The 19,974-nt window shown below is 37.0% G+C and overlaps 1 pseudogene across 1 annotated transcript in view; it reads right to left on the bottom strand.

Annotated features, from left to right (window-relative positions):
- Positions 1–19,974, bottom strand: part of LOC308421174 (protein arginine N-methyltransferase 1-like) — a 71,332-nt pseudogene that overhangs the window by 15,077 nt on the left and 36,281 nt on the right. The window contains exons 3-4 of the transcript in view: positions 2,618–2,648; positions 140–257 (exon numbers count right to left, since the gene is read on the bottom strand). The product of the transcript in view is annotated as a protein arginine N-methyltransferase 1-like (transcript). The remainder of the gene's footprint in view (positions 1–139; positions 258–2,617; positions 2,649–19,974) is intronic.

Below are 19,974 nucleotides of genomic sequence, written 5' to 3'. Positions count from 1 at the left end.
TTGATTACACCTGTGAAATGGAAAGGAAAAAAAAATGATACCCTCCAGGAGGCAGCAGGCAGAGTTTAATAAGCTGCCTGAAATCACTCAACCTACAACATATCTAAAATGTTAATTAAGCATCTTTTTTCCCCCTCACCTTTGCACTGCAGGCTTTAGTAAAAGCCTGTCTGCCAGCATCTCTCTCCACAGGTACCAGTAATTCTGTTTGAAGTTGGTGATCTGGGCTTGGCTCATAACATTCACAGTAGATTTACCTGAAAGATCAATAAAGCATGTTCAAAGCTAGATTGGCTTCATAGAGCCCAGGATTTTTATTAATTCATATAAACTTCCTAAAACTTTCAGTATAAAGAAAAGAGAAAGAAACTTGAAAATATTCACATTGTAAGAATTGGTATCTTGCAATCTCAGGATTGTTTGGGAGCCCAGTGAATCCCTTCACATGTCAGAATTTGTGGAAGTGCCAGTTGCTGACTCCTTCTTAAATCTTCTAGGAGGTCTTAGAATCATCATTCACATCAAAAAGTCTTTGGTGAATTTCAGCGTCTTTGCCCCGGATGCTGTGCAAGGTTAGTAACGTGGGTTTTGCCCTATTGTGGAGAGAAGCTACTACCTCTGTAGGGTATGTGCATCTTGCTGCTAAATATATTTTTAATTCTAGGAAGGAAGTGAAGGTAGTCAAGAATAAGGTGCATCAGTTGAAGAAGCATGAAGGTTCCATGTGAAAAAAATAGAAAAAAAGAAAACTTTTGTACGTGTGAAAAAATAAAATTATATTTTAGGTTGTATCTGATGATATAGAAATGTAAATAATGTATTTAGGAACCAAATGAAAACCAAGCTAGGGTGATCTGAAGTGATTTTCTGTCCCGGAGTCTTGGTTTCTGTAACAGTAAGGAATATAAGAAAATAATTGCAATTTAAAGAAAGGGTTTTTCAACCTGTAAATATAGAAGCTATTGTGAAATCCATCCCCCATAGCAAAGATCCAGTATTTTTAGGGATGAGGAGGGAGAGGGGAATTTGTGACAAGTTCTGTGGTTTGAAGAGCTTTGTGGGAGCAGTGGGATTTTCACAACAGATCTAGGATTTGCCCAGCACCCATCGCTCACTGGGAATGGGGCTCATGTCACGGATGTTGTACTCTAGCTACTTAAATAAATAGATGTGTTAAAAAGATTATTGTTAGGCAGGAATATAAAATTAGGACCAGGAAACGAATCAAACAGCCAAGAAGCTTTGATCTCTAAAATTCTGGAATTACCGGTAATTAGAGGAGATTTAATTAGGCTAAATGGTGGGATTAAGGTTGAATTATTATGACTTTGCTCACAAAAATGTTGATTTCCTTTCTGGTAACAAAGATAGCCTTTTAATAAAACTGTCTTCTTTTTGAATTACATAACCCACAGAATTCTACTTGGTTTTGTTTTATAAACTTCTTTATCTCTTTAGTAGTTTGTATAGCAGTCCTCAACATAGTGAAATAAATTGCTGATATAGATCTATCTACACTCTTAACATTGTATTGTTCTCTTAAACAGAGTACTGCCACTATATGGGTAAGGACAATTTTGTTAGAACTTTATTTTCTGTTAAAAATCATTTTAGCATTTAAGTATACATTTCATGATTAAAAAAAAAAATCTCTGGGGTCCCTCACTGGTGATCCACAAAAATTTACTTTCTTTGTCTTTAAGTATATTTTAAATTCTATAAAACACAGCAAGCACACCCAACACTATAATATGTAATGCTTAGTGTCAATTTGTTAACATAGCTACCAAGTAGACTTATTTTAATTCAATTCGGGGATCTTTCTACCATATGCATAGTTTTATATCTTAAAAATGTCTCATAAATAATTGATGTCACGTAATCATTGATGAGGAGTTAACTATGGGTGTAGGTGTTCAGGTGTTTAAATAAGCAAATTTTTTGGTCTGTCTTAAAAGAAAATCAATATTCATCTTTTAATATTGATGCTGTCAACATCCTTGGAAGACAAACACAAGTTTATTGTTCATTCATTAATTCAGGATGATATTTTTTACTTTCATACATTTGCTTGCAAATTTTATGAAGTCATCATTTTTTTATAGCTGAGTAGTATTCCACTGTGTAAATGTACCGCATTTTCTGTATACATTTTTAGGTTGAGGGACATCTGAGTTGCTTCCAGCTTCTGGCTATTATAAATAAGGCTGCTATGAACATAGTGGAGCATGTGTCATTTTTACATGTTGGAGTATCTTTTGGGTATATGCCCAGTATAGATGTGAATTCAGGTAGAAGTATTTCCAAATTTTAGAGGACCAAGTCCCATTTATCAGTTGTTGATCTTAGTACCTGAATCATTGGTGTTCTGTTTAGGAAATTTCCCCCTATGAGTTTGAGGCTCTTTCCCATTTTCTTCTTTCCTTCCTTCCTTCCTTCCTTTCTTCCTTCCTTCCTTCCTTCCTTCCTTCCTTTCTTTCTTTTCTTTCTTTTTCTTCCTTCCTTCCTTCCTTTCTCTCTTTCTCTCTCTCTCTGTCTCTCCTCTCTCTCTGTCCCCGTCTCTCTGTCTCTCACTCTCTCTCAAACACATCATTTTGCATTATTGTTATAAACTTACCTAATCCAAAAGCTACAGTAGGTACAGTTGGCTATAGTGAAAAAGCAAATCAATTAGAAAACGTAAAACACTGTTACCTTTTTGTTTTGCTTTTTTATTGGATTTTCTTTTTGCATTTACATTTCAGATATCTCTTTCTCAATTTCTTTTCTATTCGATTCAGCATATCTGGTTTTATGTTGATGTCCTCGATCCACTTGGACTTGAGCTTTGTGCAAAGTGATAAATATGAATATATTTTCATTTTTTGCATACATACTACCAGTTAGACCAGCATGATTTATTGAAGATGCTTTTTTTATTTCATTGCATGTTATTTTGGTTTCTTTGTAAAGATCAAGTGTCCTAAGTGTGTGGGCTTATTTTTGGTTCTTCATTTCTATTTAATTCATAGACCTTCTGTCTTTGTACCAATACCATGTGGTTTTATTTTTTTAATCACTATTGCTCTGTAGTATAGCTTGAAGTCAGGGATAATGAGTCCTCCAGAAGTTTGTTCATTGCTAAGAATTGTTTGTGCTATCTTTGTTTTTTTTTTTCCCATATAAAATTGTGGATTGCTCTTTTTAAGTCTCTAAAGAACTGTGCTGGAATCTTGATGCAATTTCATTGACTCTGTAGATTATTTTGAATGAATGGCCATTTTTACTATGTTAATTCTACCAATCCATGAGTATGGGAGATATTTCTATCTTCTGAGGTCTTCGATTTCTTTTCTTAGGGTTTTGAAATTTGTATCATAAAGATCTTTCACTTGCTTGGTAAGAGTTACACCAAGATATTTTATACTATTGGTGACTGCTGTAAAAAATGTTGTTTCTCTCATTTTTTTAAAGCCTGTTTATCATTTGTATAAAGGAAGGCTACTGATTTGTTTGAGTTAATATTATATCCAGCCACTTTGCTGAAGTTGTTTATTGGCTGTAGAAGTTTTCTTATTGATTTTCTTGGAACAGTTCTTATGTATACTAGCCTATCATCTGCAAATAGTAATAACTAGACTTATTCTTTTTCAATTTGTATCCCATTAATCTCCTTTTGTTTTCTTGTTGCTCTAGCTAGAACTTTGAGTACTATATTTAATAGATATGGAGACATTGGGCAGTCTTTTCTTGTCCCTCATTTCATTGAGATTGCTTCAAGTTTCTCTTCAAGTAATTTGATATTGGCTGATGGTTTGCTGTATACTGCTTTTATTGTTTATATAAGGGGCTTTGAATTTCTGATCTTTCCAAGATTTCTAAACTAAAGGGGTGTTGTATTTTGTGAAATGTTTTTCAGTGTCTAATGAGATGATCATGTGATTTTTTTCCTTTGAGATTTTTATTTAGTTAATTACATTAATGGATTTTTATATATTAAGTTATCCCTGCATTTTTGGAATGAAGCCTACTAGGTTTTGGTGAAGGTTGTGACGTGTTTTTGGATTTAGTTTGTCAAATTTTACATAGCATTTTTTAAAAATAAATATTTTTATTTTTATTTTACTTTTATTTTTTTAACCTTTTTTTAACAGTCCAGTTTTTAACCCCCTCTTATTCTGTCCTTTGACTGTTTCTCATCCCAACCTCCTCTCCCTCCTAGTCTCCACGGGGATATCCCTACTCCCCAACCCCCACCCCATCAGACCTCCCCACTCCCTGGAGTTTCTAGTCCCTTGAGCATTAGGTACAATGTCTCTCACTGAGTCCAGACCAGGCTGTCCTCTACTGTGTATGTGTTGGGGACCTCATATCAGCTGGTGTATGCTGCCTGGTTGGTGGCTCCGTGTCTGAGAGATCTTAGGGATCCAGGTTAGTTGAGACTGCTTGTCTTCCTACAGGGTCACCCTTCTCCTCAGTGTCTTCCAGGATTTGCTAATTCAACCACAGGGGTCAGAAGCTTTTGTCCATTAGTAGGGTGTAAATATCTGCATCTGACTCTTTGAGCTGCTTGTTGGGCCTTTTGGAGGGCAGTCATTAAATGGACTATTATTTAGTATCATATAGTGTAAGACAAAAAGTAGAAGCTATTGGTTTGGCCTCCTGTTTGCCTGAGATAGGCCCTAGTTGTGTCACTGAACATGCTTGTGCCAAACCATTAAAATTTAAAGAAAAAAAGTTTAACTGGGCATGGTAGCTTTGGCTGTGATCACAGTATTAACAGAAAATTAAGGTTAACTCAAGGGTGAAAGGTCAGCCTTGGCTACTGAATGAATTCTAGGATGGTCTGGTAAACAGTGTGAAATAGCTCAAAGCAAATTAAAACAAACAAATAAACAAAAATGGAATAAAACCAGTGGTACATCCTGTAGGTTTAAGAACTCCCTTTCTACTGTATTTTTTAAAGTTCTTTTGGGGCTTAGGGAGAAAACACACACACAGACACACACACACACACATACACACTCACACACATACACACACACACACACACCCACACACACACACACACACTAAGGACCAACATCTTTTCTGGTGCTTCTGAGTCTTTGCATTTATGTTCCTGTTGCCTGCAGGGTCTTAGAAAGACAGATTCCATGGCTAACTCAGTCTTGAGTAAACAATAAATGGGAAGTAAGATGGAAGCCTAACAGTTCGACTCTTGAACCCCATCTAAATCACATCCTTTATCACTCTATACAATTTTAAGGCCCCAGCATTGTTAATTTCTCAATACTATCAAAATTCTTAATGTATGTGTTCTGGGCAGCTTGACTTTTTACTGTGGTCAAATAGAAGTCTATGTGTTGATTCCTGACTACAAGAGGTCATTTTATCTCTCCCCAAATGTTTTTCAATTCTCTGTTTTCTTAACACTGGAAGGATACAGGTGTTCCAGAGAAGCAACTGGACCCTGTGCCTAATGCAGGTGTCTGGGGAAACCCTCCATCCTCACCATTGGATACCCGGCAGTGATGCTGGATTTCAAAGCATGGATCACTCCCAGAGCTGTGCAGTGGACACCTTGGTAATCAGATCTTCTCATATTTCTAATGCCTCATGTCCTTTCACTGCCAAGTCCGGTTACAGGCAAATGTTTCACCAGGGTCTGTAAACAGGGACCTCAGAGAATATGCAGAAGAAAAGTCACATCCTTTCCTTCCTCATCCAGTCTCTCCCAGGATTTGCCTCTTGTCAGTATTTTTTTTATTTTTATTTTTTAAATGAACAACTTTATTTTAAAAAACAAAGATAAATGTACAGATTTTAAGCACTTTTGCATAAAAGTATACAAATATCTTTTTGTAAGTAATTTTTTTTTTTTTAAGGTTTACTAGTGTGCATTAAGATCTTACTAGTTACAATGAGCATAAGGTACATGTAAAACAAGATGTAACCTGGAAGTAGTCAAAGTTTTCTTGGAGTGTAAAGATTAAGCATAATGGTTTTTCTTTTTCTTTTTCTTTTTTTTTTTTTTTTCTTGAACTTCATATAGTCTGTGAGTTGCTTCTGGGGTGTTCAGAGATTTCAGGGGTTAGTATCCAATTATCAGTGACTGCATATTATGACTGTTCTTTTGTTACTGGGTTATCTCACTCAGAATGATATTCTCTAGATATATCTATTTTCTTAAGAATTTTATAAAGTCATTGTTTCTGATAGCTGAGTAGTACTCCATTATGTAAATATACCATAATTTTTGTATCCATTCATCTACTGAAGGTCATCTGGGTTCTTTCAAGCTTGTGACTATTATAAATAAGGCTGCTATGAACATTGTGGTGCATGTGTCTTTGTTTTATGTTGGAGTGTCTCTGGGGTATATGCCCAGAGGTGGAATAACTGGGTCTTCAGGTAGTACTATGTCCAGTTTTTTAAGGAATTGGCAGATTGATATTCAGAGTGGTTGTACCAGTTTACAACCCCAACAAGAGTGGAAATGGTTTCCTCTTTCTCTGCAAACTCAGCTGGATCTGCTGTCATCTGAATTTTTGATCTTAGCCATTCTGGTTGGTGTAAGGTGGAATCTCAGGGTTGTTTTGATTTGCATTTCCCTGATGGCTAATGATGATTAGCACTTCCTTAGATGCTTCTCAGCCATTCTATATTCTTCAACTGAGAAGTTTTTGTTTAGCTCTGTACCCCATTTTTTAATAGGGTTGTTTGATTCTCTGGTGTATAACTTCTTGAGTTCTTTGTATACCTTGGATATTAGGCCTCTATCTGATGAGGGGTTGGTAAAGATCTTTTACCAATCTGTTGGCTGCCGTTTTGCTTTCTTGACAGTGTCCTGAGCCTTACAGAAACTTTGCAATCACATTACGTTTTATTTGTCGATATTTTTCCTTAGAGCATGTGCCATTGCTATTCTCTTCAGGAAATTTTCTCCTGTGCCTATGTGTTTTAACGTTTTCCATACTTTCTCTTCTAATATTTTCAGTGTACCCGGTTTAATGTGAAGATCTTTGATCCACTTGCACTTGAGCTTAGTACAAGGTGATAAGAAAGGGTCTATTTTCATTGTGCCTGTTGGACAAACACCATTTGTTGAAGAGGCTGTCCTTTTTCCCTTGAATGTTTCCAGCTCTTTTGTCAAAAATCAGGTGACTATATACGTGAGGGCTCATTTCTGGATCTTCTATTCTATTCCATTGACCCATGTGCCTATTTCAGTACTAGTAGCATGTAGTCTTTAGCACAATTGCCTTGTAATATAGTTTGAGGCCAGGGATAGTGATTCTTGCTGATATTTTCTTGTTGTTGAGGATGGATTTCGCTATTTTAAGTTTTTTGTTATTCCAGAAGAAATATCACATTGCTCTTTCCAAATCTATGAAGAATTGGTTTGGAATTTTGATGGCCATTGCATTGAATCTGTAGATTGCTTTTGGTAAGGTGGCCATTTTTACAATGTTGATCCTTCCAATCTATGAGCATGGGAGATCTTTCCATTTTCTGAGATCATTCTCGATTTCCTTCTCTAGAGATTTGAAGTTCTTGTCATAGAGGTCCTTCACTTGCATAGTTAGACTCACACCAATGTATTTCATGTTTGGGGCTATTGTGAAGGGTACCTTTTCCCCTAATTCTTTCCCCACATGTGTGTCCTTTGAGTAAAGGAAGGCTACTGATTTGTGTGAGTTAATTCTATATCCACCCCCTTTGCTGAACTAATGAAAAATGCCTGAATTTCCTTAGTTTCAGTTGTTAGGTCTCCATTTTTATGTCTGATTTTGTTAATTATGTCAACAGATATTAAGAATAGTGGTTGCTGTTTTTTTTTTTTTTTTTTTTTTTTTTTTTTTTTGCTTTTGGAGGTAGAAATGTGCCTGTTTCTCTTTCTTCTTTTCATTTTCTGGTTTAGTTATTTTCCTGTTTGTTTTTACTAGGATTTAGTTTTCCTTTTTGCATTGGGCTTTCCACCTATAATTTATTGTAGTGCTGGCTTTGTGGTCAGATATTGTGTAAATTTAGTTTTGTCTTGCAATTTCTTTGTCTCTCCATCTATGGTGATTGATAGTTTTGCTGGGTATAGCAGCTTGGGCTGACACTTGTGTTCTCTTGGGGTCTGCATGATGTCTGTTCAGGATCTTCTAGCTTTCATAGTATCTGTTGAAAAGTTAGGTGTGATTCTCATTGGTCTACCTTTAAATGTTACATGACCTTTTTCCTTTCTGCTTTTAGTATTCTTCCTTTGCTTTGGGTACTTGCATTTTGACTATTATGTGTCAGGAGGAATTTCTTTTCTTGTTCACTCTATTTGAAGTTCTGTAGGCTTCTTTTATGCTCATGGTCATCTCATTCTTAAGGGTAGTGAAGTTTTCTTATACAATTTTGTTGATATTTACTGTGCCTCTTAGATGGTATTCTTCACCGTCTGCTGTTCCTATTATCCTTAATTTTAGTCTTCTCATTGTGTCCTGGATCTCCTGGACATTTTGGATTAGGAGCTTTTTGGCATTTGCATCTTCTCTGACTGTTTTGCCTATATTTTTAATGTTGTCTTTGGCCCCCAAGATTCCCTCTTCTATCTCTTGTAGTCTCTTAGAGAAGCTTGCATTTGTGACTCCTGATTTCTTTTTTAGGTTTTTTAACTCTATGGTTGTCTCTTTTAGTGTTTTCTTTATTGCTTCCATTTCCATTTTAAATTCATTCTTCAATTCCGTCATTTCTTTGGCTCTGTTTTCTGCTAGTTCTTTGATTTCTTTGAGTGGTTTTTTTTTTCTTTTTTGTTTCCTCTTTAAAAGCTTCTGTTTCTTTATGCTTTTCCTCCCGTTCTTGTTTAAGGATCTCTATCATCATCTTGAGGTATGGTTTTGGGTCTGAGTCTTCTTTGTCTGGAGTGTTTGGTATTCTGCTGTTTGCTGTGATGGGGGTGTTGGGTTCTGGTGTTGCCAGGTTGTATTGGTTTTTCTGGGGTAACTTCTTTTTCTTACCTCTTGCCATCTTGTTGTCTTTGATTATACTTTGTCTTGTTGTCAGTGATTGGTTCTCCTCTCTCCAGTGTACCTGGCCTGTGATCTTGAATCTCCACTGTTTCTGGTGGCAGATGGCCTGAGCACCTATTCTGCATGCAGGACCTCTCTGGTTGGAAACAGAGACACTAAGGCAGGGTTCCTCCTCCCCTGAACCAAAGATGGGGACACACTTTCTAAGTGCTCGGCACTGTCCTCTTTGTTCCCCAGTTACTAGCAGCCCAGTCTCACCAGGCCTATGTCCCTGGATCTCTGCTCTTCCTGGTGGCATATGTCTTGAGTGCCTGTTCTGCATGCACGGGCCCACTGGGTGAAAACATTGACCCTAAGGCAGGGTTCCTGCTCTTCTGAACCAATGTGGGGGCACACTTTCTGAGTGCCTGTAAGAGACCTCTCTGCTCCCTGGCTAATTGCAGTGCAGTCTCACAAAGCCTGTGTCCAAATCAATCTATTCTTATTCCTTTGTAAAAATCTCAAGTCCAAATGGATTAAAGACCTCCACATAAAACCCAATACACTGAATTATAGAAGAGAAAGTGGGGAAGTTCCTTGGACACATAGGTACAGGGGAAATTTTCTTGAACAGAACACCAATGGAGTATACTTTAAGATCAACAATTGACAAACGGAACCTCATAAAATTACAACGCTTCTGTAAGACAAAGAACATTGTTAATAGGACAAAATGGCAACAACAGATTAGGAAAAAGTTTTTACATATCTTACATCTGACAGAGGACTAATATCAAATATATACAAAGAACTTAAGAAGTTAGATCCAAGAGAATCAAAAAACCTTGTTAAAAATCAGGGTCAGATTTAGACAAAGAATTCTCAACTGAAGAATGTGGAATGGCTGTGAAGCACCAAAAGAAATGTTCAACTTCCTTAGTCATTAGATAAATGTGTATAAAAACAACCCTGAGATTGCAGCTCACACTAGCCAGAATGGCTAAGATGATAAAGTCAGATGACAGCAGATGCTGGTGAGGAAATGGAGAAAGAGGAACACTCCTCCATTGTTGGTGAGATTGCAAGGTGGTATGACTACACTGGAAATCAGTCTAGATATTCCTTAGACAATTGGACATAATACTACATGAGGACCAAGCTATACCACTCCTGGGCATATACCCAAAGAATTTCCAATATATAAAAGAGACACATATTCCACTATGTTCATACCAGCCTTGTTTGTAATGGACACAAGATGGAAAAAAACCCAGCTGTCCTTCAATAGAGGAATGAACACAGAAATTTTGGTAAATGTACACAATGGAGTACTACTCAGCTATTAAAAACAATGACCTTATGAAAATCTTAAACAAATGGACTAAAGTAGAAAATATCATCCTGAGTGAGGTAACCCAATCACAAAAGAACACATATGGTATGCATTCAGTTATAATTGGATATTAGCCCATAATCTCTGACTACTGGAGATATAATCTACAAACCACTTGAAGTTCAAGAAGAAAAAAGAACAATGTGAGGAAGCTTTATTCCTTCTTAAGATGGGGAACAAATTATACATATGAGAAAATACAGAGACAATTTGGAGCAGAAACTGAAGAAAGCGCCATCGAGAGACTGTGGAGATCCATTCTGTATACTGCAACCAAACCCAGACAATAATGTGGATGCCAAGCAGTACATGCTGACAGGTCTCTGATATAGCTGTCTCCTGAGAGGCTCTGCTAGATCCTGAGAAATTCAGAGTAGTATGTTCTCAACCAACCATTGAACTGAGAATGGGGTCCCCAATTGAGGAGTTAGAAAAAGGATTGAAGGAGCTGAAGGGGTTTACAACCTCATAGGAAGAACAACAATATCAACCAGCCACACCCCGCCCCCCTTCCCAGAGCTCCCAGAAACTAAACCACCTACCAAATAATATACATGGAGGGACGTGAGGGTTCAGCAGCATATGTAGTAGAGCATGCCCTTATCAGACATCAGTGAAAAGAGAGGTCCTTGGCCCGGTGAAGGCTCAATATGCCAGTGTAGCGTAATGCCAGGGTGGGAAGTTGGGAGGGAGTGGATAGGTAGGGAACATGTTCCTAGGGAGAGAGGGAGGAGGTATAAGATAGGGTGATTCCAGAGGGGAAACTGAAAAAGGCAATAACATTTGAAATGTAAGTAAAGAAGATATCCCATTTAAAAAAATGGTCAGAAGAAAATGGAACAATAGTATGTGACATGGGGGAGTCCCAAGTAGCAAGGGATTTTATAGCTGGAGAATAGAACAGTGTCGCGGTAGATCTGCCCAGTCTAGGCAGGGTGTTTATCAATATTATAACTGAGTTGGCTGTTCTTTGCACAGGCTTATTGGGGTTGAAGATTGACTACAACATAAAGCTTTTAATGTTTTTTTTTTTTTTGTTCTATGTATATTGTGATTTGAGTATTTTGATGTGAGGTTTTCCTTTTCTGGTTCAATATATTTGGTGTTCTGTAGGCTTCATGAACTTTTATAGTCTCCTCTTTCTTTAGGTTGTGGAAATTTTCTTCTATGATTTAGAGGAAGATGTTTTCTGGCCCTTTAAGGTGGTAATCTTTGCTTTATAATATTCCTAATATTCTTAGGTTTGGTCTTTTCATTGTGTCTTGAATTCCCTGGATGTTTTGGGTTAAAAGGCTTTGTATTTTCTCTGACTGTTGTCGCAGTATCTCTTGTATTCTGTTGGGGATGCTTACATCTGTAAATTCTGACCTCCTTGTCTTTGGTTTTTTGTTTTCAATGTTGCCTCTATCTTTGATTCTGTTTTTTTGTTTTTATTTCTATTATTATATCTTGTATTGCTTTGCTCAATTTGATTGTGTTTTCCTGTATCTTTTGAGAAATTTCTTTGTTTCCTTTTTAAGGGTTTCTACATGTTTAACTGTGTTTTCCTGTATTTCTTTAAGTGAGTTATTGGTATCCTTTTTAAAGGTGCCTATTATCTTAATGTGATGAAATTTTAAATCTGTTCATGTGTATTAAGGTATCCATGGTTTGTTGTTCTGGGAAAGTTTTGTTCTCGTGGTGTCAAATTTTATTGGTTTCTTTTGCTTATGATCTTGTGCTTGCCTCTTGCCATCTGTTTATGTCTGGTATTAGCTGGCCTGAATAATCTGTCTGGAGCCTCCCTTCTGCGTCACTGAGTTGCAGCTGATATTCCGGGGGAAGCTGTGACCCTAGCTGCAGCCAATCTCCTAGAAGACTTGCAGACTGTTGGCAAAGCTGTAGGAGATATTCTGGGAGCCTATTCAGACTGTATGTTGTTGGGGGGGGGCAGGCTCATATACTCCCAAGCAAGAGAGATTCATGGATAGCAGGGAGGAGTCCAGAGTCCTCTTGGGGCTCCCAGCTATTGAGGTCATTTGGGCAGCTATCCTACCTGCTATTCTGGCTGCAGCTGAACTGGGAGCCCGGCAGACTGTGAAATGTTGAGAGAGGGTGGGGTAGGACAGCCTGATCTGTCTCCAAGCAGGTGCAGACCAGAAGTGACAGCCAACTATGTGATTCTTAAACTTTTGGAAATGGTTTGTGCCATAGATTTGAATATGCGTCAGGTGGTGTGCTTCAGAAATCTTAGGATAGTGGTTCCCAATATTTCTAATGCCACAACATTTTGATGTAATAACTTTCTTCATATAGTGGTGACCCCCCCATCCATAAAATTGTTTCATTGCTACTTAACAACTATAATTTTGCTACTGTTATAAACTATAATGTGAATTCAGAATATGCAGGAAATCTGATGTGACATCCACGTAGGGGTCATAAGCCACAAGTAGAGGACTGATGCCCAAGGTTGCCAAATTTTTTCAGTTTGTGGGTGAATATGTAATACCGTGTTAAGTATTACATTACAAAATCAATTTCTACATAAAATTTTTTTCTTCTTTTGTTGAGACTCTTTAATAGCTAAATGAAGAGACTCATACAGGTAGGGTACTTTTGGAAGCAGAATATTTTACTTCCTCTCACAGTGCTAATACCATGACATTGTCTCATCTATCTGCATACTCCCCAACACTGGCTAGTCATGGTACCACACAGCAGCTCAGATCGCTGCAGTATATGTTTATATCATGAGTGTCCTACTACTCATCGGTCTTTTCACCCTAGCACTCAACATTAAAGGTGGTGGTAAAGCCATTAAAGCCACCCACCACAAACAAGAGGTTGTCCACTACCTTTATCCCAAAATTGCTATTAGAGCTACATAGTGGGGATCATGCCCCATCTATTAGCCACTAGACTGTGGTCTTCTGTACTCCTTAGTTGGTTGGCTCCATCAAAGCCACTTACTGGTTACAAATGTTCCTCATAAGCAATTACACCAATTCCACTCCTCCTGTTTCTCATGGATGCAATGACTGTTCATTGATTGCTGTCAGTGTTGTACACTACTGTTGTAAACAGGCATTTGTTTCCATTAAACCCACCACATATGTAGAGATGTTGAGATGTTCAATCTGTTATCACCAAGGCAGGAAACACATCTTCCAGGTAGGCTTGGAGATGAAGGAACTTAGAGTTCATCTTGTTCCAAGGGCAAACAGAAGACTGACTTCCATGGAGTTAGGAGGAGGGTTTCTTTGCTCATCCTCACATTGACACTCTTCCTCCAACAAGGTCACACTGCCTAATAGCTCCACTCCCTGAACTAAGCATATTCAAACCACCACATTTCACTTACCAGCCCCAATAAACTTGTTCAAGCATGAGTTTATGGGAGACATACCTAACATAGCAAGATACATTTACTCCAACTACAAAAGTCCCCATAGTATATAACAGTGTCAACATTGTTAAAAGTCCAAAGTCTCCAAGAAATAAAGAAAACAAAACAAAAAAAATATTTACAAAACAAGAAGACTTTGACTATTTCCATGTTGCGTTTTGTTTTGCATGTACTTTATGCTCATGGTAACTATTAGGTTTTCAATGCATACTGTCAAGCCCTTGAAAAAATCAAGTACTGACTAAAAAATATATTCATATAGTTTTATATAAAAATTATTTTAAAATCTGAAAAAACAGTACTGACAAAAATGTATAATTTTAAGCAAAAAATGTTTGAAATCTGTACATTTATCTTTGTTTTGTAAAATTAAGTTGTTTTAAAAAAATTTTAAAAAAAAGTCCAAAGTCTCTTCTGTGATTCATCCAATCACTTAACTCTAATTCCCAAAGCAAGTCAATGAACCAGTTGGGCAAATTCCAAATTCTGCACCTCCATGTCTGATGTCAAAGTTTTCTTCAGATCTCCAACTCCTTCATTTGTTTACTATAAAAAACTTTATTCTCTTAGGCTGGTTCCACTCCCTAAAAGCAGATTTCCTTAACAGGTATCCCACAGCTCTGGCATCTTTAACATCTTGAGGGTCTCCAAGTCAGCTTCAATGTCACAGCTTCCTGTTCCAATGTCTGGAACCTAGACATGATTTTCTAAGCTCCCTGAAAGGCTGGTGTCACTGATCTAGCTCTTCCCTCCGTAGCATTCTAGGCTCTGGTTTATTCACTGGTGATGCTGTTCTTAGTGTTCATCCCAAGAAACTGGCATCTACAATACACTGGGTTCTGCTGCTACATCTAGGCTTTGAATAGGCTCTTGTCATGGTGCCAAACCTCAACTTGTTTGCATGACCTCTTCAATCCTGGGCTGTCAAGTGCAGCTGAGGCTGCACCTTCACCAGTGGTCTTCTCTGGCCTCTCCCAGTGCTAACCTCAGCTGCAGCACAAGGTATAATCTGGGCTATCTCTGAAACAACTTCTTTGTGATCTCAGAAAAACACTCTTTAAATTTCACCCCATTGTTGCTGGTCTCCTTTTCCTCCTCCTTCTTCTAAAATTTCTTTTTTCTTTTTTTATGGGATATTCTCTGTATTCACATTTCAAATGTCATCTTGTTTCCATTCACTTCCCTAACTCCTCCCTTCCCCTTGCTTTCATGAAGGTGTTTCCTCTCCCAACCACACTCTCCAAACTCAGTGCCTTGGCATTCTCTTATAAAGGGAAAAATAAATTTTCACTGAACAAAAGGCCTCTTCTCCCATTGATGCCAGACATTGTGAGTACATTGTTGCTGTCTTTAGATGCACCAGAAGAAGTAGTTGGATTTCATTACAGATAGTTGTGAGCCACCTTGTGGTTGCTGGGATCTGAACTCAGGTCATCTGGAAGAGCAGCCACTTCTCTAAACCACTGAGCTATCTCTCCAGTCCAATGCTGGTCTCTTCGTAATCATCATTAAATTCTTACCTCTAGATAACCATCATCAATTATCCCAGTAGTCTAATTTATTTTTGACTTTAAAGCAACAGCACATGGCTCAAGATGCCAAGTTCTGCTGCTTGCTGGTACTGTAACATGCTGCCCCCCACACTTATGCTATTACCAGCTTTCTGATTTCCAACTCCCTCAATGCTAAAGCTTGGTTGCTTGTAAACTTGCTCTGTAGATTGACCTAGAACTCTGAGATCTGGATGGATGTCTCCTGAGTTCTGAGATTAAGGGTGTGTACCACCATGCCTGGGCCTAAGCTCTTCATGGCCAGTACTCCTCAAGATCCAGATAAAAAGTGAATGGGTACCATTTATGGATTGTAGTTCATTTCAGATTAAATTATCAAATGAAAACAATAACCACGTAATAATAATGCCTAGATATGACTACCTCTTATCCAACTGCAAAAGCATAAATTATAACTTTGTTTGTTATGATCTTGCTCTGAGGTCACCACTCTTAATCTCTTTATCTCTTTGAACATTGAATTCAGCTCCATTTCACCTCCTGGTGCCCTTTTATTACTTTACAATTTTGATTTCAAATTTTATATTTGTCCTTTTATAGCTTGTTCCTTAACATTAAAACTCTCTTCATAATACTGAACTTTAGTAAACAACAGAATTTATACCAGGTTGTTTTGAGACTTCATTCATCAATGAAATTAATTGAAATTTTTTCACCTTAACCTCACGCATATTCTTCAGACAATGGCAAAAACAAACAAACAAACAACAAAAACAAAACAAACCATTCATATTCTTCACTAAAATATCACAAACCATTCTGTAGGCCACATACTAACATTGTTCTCTATTGAAACTCTTTGGGCTATCAGGCCTACGCAGTTCAAATCACCCTCAACACCACTGTCTTCCATATTCCTAGTAGGATAGCCCACTTAAAGCATTCCATGGCTTTCCAAATTTAAAGACCCCAAATTCACATTCTTTCAAAGAAAAACATGGTCAGGCCCATCAAACAATACACCAGACCCTTGTACTAACTTCTGTTTTAGGGTGTTACTGCTGTGAATAGACACCGTGACCAAGGCGGCTCTTACATAGGATTCTTTTTTTTTTTTAAACATTATTTTAAAAAACCAAGATAAAAAAATTTTAAACAGTTTTGCATAAATGTATACAAATACAATTGTGTCAGTGCTTGGCTTTTTTTTTCTTTTCTTTTCTTTTTTTTTTTTTTTACAATGAGCAAAAAGTACATGTAAAACAGGGTGTAACCCGGAATTTGTCAATGTGTTCTTGGTGTGTAAGGATTGAGCATGATGTTTTTTGTTTTTTGTTTTTTATTGTTTTGTTTTGTTTTTTGTTTTTTTTTTTTCTTGAACTTCACACAGTCTGTGAGTTGTTTCTGGGGCAGTCCGAGCCTCTGGGGTTAGCATCCCACTATCAGTGACTGCATATTATGTTTGTTCTTTTGTGACTGGGTTATCTCACTTAGGATGACATTTTCTAGATGCAGCCATTTTCTTAAGAATTTGGTTAAGTCATTGTTTCTGGTGGCTGAGTAGTATTCCATTGTGTAAATGTACCACAATTTTTGTATCCATTCATCTACTGAAGGACATCTGAGTTCTTTCCAGCTTCTGGCTATTATAAATAGAGTTGCTATGAACATTGTGGTGCATCTATCTTTGTTGTATATTAGATTCTTAATTGAGGTTGATATGAGAGGTTCAATCCATTATCAACAAGGCAGGAAACTTGGCAGATTCCAGGTAGGCATGGTCCTGGAGGAGTTGAGAGTTCTACATCTTGTTCCAAGGGCAATGAGAAGACTAACTCCTCAAAATTTTAATTTTTAATCAGTGTTGTATAGTTTTCAGTTTATATAGCTTAATAGAATGAATGTTTTCTATTGAATAATAGAAATAATTTTTCTATTATTCAATAATATATATTCAATAATAATAATATTCAATAATAAAATACAATAATATTTTTATTATTCTACATAATAATGTTTTAGAGACTATAAATGGCATTGCATAGGTAAATTTATGCCCTACTGTTCACTACTGGTGTAGACATGCATCTTGGTTTGTTTTCTTGTTTGTTTGTTTGTTGTTGTTGTTGTTGTGTGTGTGCGTGTAATATGATAGATACATGATATTAGGTAGTACTGTCAAGAAAAGTGTTTTAGTTTACTTTGTGGAGGTTGAAAAGCCAAGGTTAGAAAGCATATTGGTTTGGTCTTTGTTGAGAACAATTTAGCTCCATTGCAATGTATCTGATGCCAGAAAGAGAATATAACAGCTAAGACAGGAAGCAAGAGAGATTAATGGGATATTCCAGACATATATGAAGTCACCTGTGGTGGTTCTCACTTGAAAGCATCAATTTTTTCTCATATACATATATATATTTCATATATAGAAAGTTTTTTTGTTACTCCCACATTGTCCATTCTAGTATTGTATCACTGGGTTTATTTTGTCAGGCCAGTGAATATTATATTTCCCAGAGTTTATAAACTAATTAAGATTGATGAATACTTTTCTTTTTTAAAAGTATGCATATTTCCTTTTAAAACCATGAAAATTATCCAATAGAAATGATGCTTTAATTTCAGTACCATATATGTGTGTGCATGTGTGTATGTATGTATGAGTATGTATATGAGTTTGTGTGTTTGTGTATGATCTTCTACAATAGTATGTGCCCATAAAGATTTTTTTCACAGAATCTTTAGTATTATTTATCCTTCACTACATTCCCTCTTCCAATCTTTTTTCTTAACTCCACATCAATTTATTCCTTCCTATTCCTCATTAACCATTTATACAGTTTTGTTCTATTTGCCTTCACTGAAAAACTACCCTTGCCACCATGATCCACTATTAAATAGCTATTACAAATCAAACACATATATCCGAAGAGTCAAAACTAACTTCACTAATGAAAGAAGACATGAAATTTGTCTTTCTGGCTCTGGGCTATTTTACTGAGGATGAATATTTTTATCACCATCAATTTACTTGTGAATTTCTTTCTTTAACATTTCTTTTCACTTGGACAATATACCATTGTGTAAGTGTACCATATTTCTGCTATCAATTCATCAGGTAACATACACGTAAGCCACATTGTAGTTATCATGATTGTAACAGCAATGTGAACATAGGCAAGCAGGTATCTCATGGAAGGTGACAGTCTTTAGAAATATGCCACAGAGTGGTGTAACAGAATATTTGTTTTGTCTTTGTCCATGGTGGTATCATAACAGTGCAGGATTTATATATGACTCATGGATTTTTCCCTTCTTCAATTTTCTAAGAAACATTATGTAGAATTACTATTAATTTTAAAAATTCTGTTAGCATTCTATAAAAGTATCTCATGTGACTATATATTTGAGAGAAGTACTTAAACTTTAATTTTCTTAATATTTATTAAATAATAAAATTATTTTATTCATATTAAGTTTATACTAATAATATATTTAAAGTCATTGTCCTTTTATTATCTGTGGGACCAGGAGCAATTGGAACAACACATTTGACACGCTAAAAGAATATGATGATATCCAGGGGTTATCTATTTAACAAAATATTCTTTTGGAATAAAGACAGATGCAGATGTAAAGAGAATAAAATCCAGGGGTGAGAATGGCCAGTCTGTAAAGAGCTCTCTCAATGTTGAGAGATTGAAATCTAGGCCTTGACTCGATTCTTAGTGCTGCAGCACTTAGAGATCATTTGGCCTTCTTGCACTGGAGAGACTAAGAATTAAAGAAGCTAAGTTTCGGTAGTTACCTAGACTTGGCAGGTTTCTGAAGTATCTCTCTTCTTCAGCCTAAAAATGCCAGCTCCAATACCAGTGAAGGCCTGGTCATTAAACTAATTCAGCAGGACAAAAACTAGGCTAGTTGGGGAAGAGAGAAAGAGAGAGAGAGAGAGAGAGAGAGAGAGAGAGAGAGAGAGAGAGAGAGAGAGAGAGAGAGAGAGAGGGAGGGAGAGAGAGAGAGGAAGAGGGAAGAGGGGGGAGGGCGGATTGGGAGAGAAAGAGGGAGAAGGAGAAGGAGAGGGAGAGGGAGAGGGAGAAGGAGAGTGAGAAGGAGAAGGAGAGGGAGAGGGAAAAGATCTCCCTCCAGTGTCTGCTCTACAGTATAGACTTGTGCCGGAAGGTGCTGCACATATTTGGGATGTATCATTCCATATCAATTAGTCAAGATAATCTGTCAGTTGAAGTACCTTGCTCAGATTATTCTAGTGGCAGATTCACATTTAAAACCAGTCACCTTCAACTGCCTCATTAACTTTACATTCTTCCAATCTGGCTGGTACTTCTAGGTGTGTCCCCTACCATTCACCATGTCATCCTAACAAATGACAGAAGGTGAATTTATTCCTGCTAGGCTGAAGTGAAAGTCTTTATTCCTTCCTAGGCTTTTTTCCTCATTACTGGAACAGAGTAGTTTTCCAGGAATATTGTTAGGTAATATGGATATCTAGACAACTCAATTAGTATTCACTAAACTCTACAGTAAAGGACTTTCCCAACACTATTGAATTTGGAATAAGGAACAACTGTGGAGGTTATTCTTGGTTGTCAACTTGACCACATCTGTCTTTAACCCAAACCTATGCAGCTGAGTGTATCTGCACGGTGGTTTTATTAATTAAATAATAATTTGAAATTGAAAGACCTACCTTTAATCTGA

This window comes from Micromys minutus, assembly GCF_963924665.1.
Source record: "Micromys minutus genome assembly, chromosome: 5".
Lineage (NCBI taxonomy): Eukaryota > Metazoa > Chordata > Mammalia > Rodentia > Muridae > Micromys > Micromys minutus.
Note: the sequence above shows the minus strand (reverse complement) of the source record. Positions and strands in the feature narration are given on the sequence as shown.